We start from the raw sequence: 540 nt of genomic DNA on the forward strand, positions 1-540 counted from the left end.
GGAGAATGGAGGAGAAGAGATTGTGGTGTGGCCATGCCCCCTGGGGGGTGATTTCTCACTTTCTGTCTCTCTGACTTTCTGGCGAGTGCACACACCCTATAGCAAAAAACTCTCTCAAAAAAAAAATAATAAAGAACAATGCTAAAGGTCAAGGCCACCCTTAGAACATGCACAGAGACACTTGGCGGTAGCCACGGCATAGACCTGAAATCGCTCTGTAGTGTGCCTCGCTCTGCTTCCCCTGCAACCGTGTCTGACAAGCCTGATATGGCTGAGGTCGAGAAATTCAGAGTCTAAATCGAAGAAGACAGAAACATGGGAGAAAAATGCTCTTCTTTCCAAAAAAGCAATCAAGTAGGAGAAGCCAGCTGGCGAAGCATAATACGGCATGTCCCGCCAGCGTGCACCGTCCATTCCGAAAGCATTGCCTTCTTATTTTGCTGCTTTCAGCTGTCTAACTTTGTCAGATGCAGAGGTTGGCTCAGGCTTCAGTGGCTGTGCCGCCCCTTTCACAGCAGGGAATCCAGAACCACTGACTGT

General features: G+C 49.1%; 1 pseudogene; it reads left to right on the forward strand.

Moving 5' to 3' along the window:
• Positions 1–108: 108 nt before the first annotated feature.
• LOC106735879 (thymosin beta-4 pseudogene) lies at positions 109–382 on the forward strand (annotated as a pseudogene).
• Positions 383–540: the final 158 nt, after the last annotated feature.

Source organism: Tupaia chinensis, unplaced genomic scaffold, assembly GCF_000334495.1.
Source record: "Tupaia chinensis unplaced genomic scaffold, TupChi_1.0 Scaffold000561_1, whole genome shotgun sequence".
Lineage (NCBI taxonomy): Eukaryota > Metazoa > Chordata > Mammalia > Scandentia > Tupaiidae > Tupaia > Tupaia belangeri.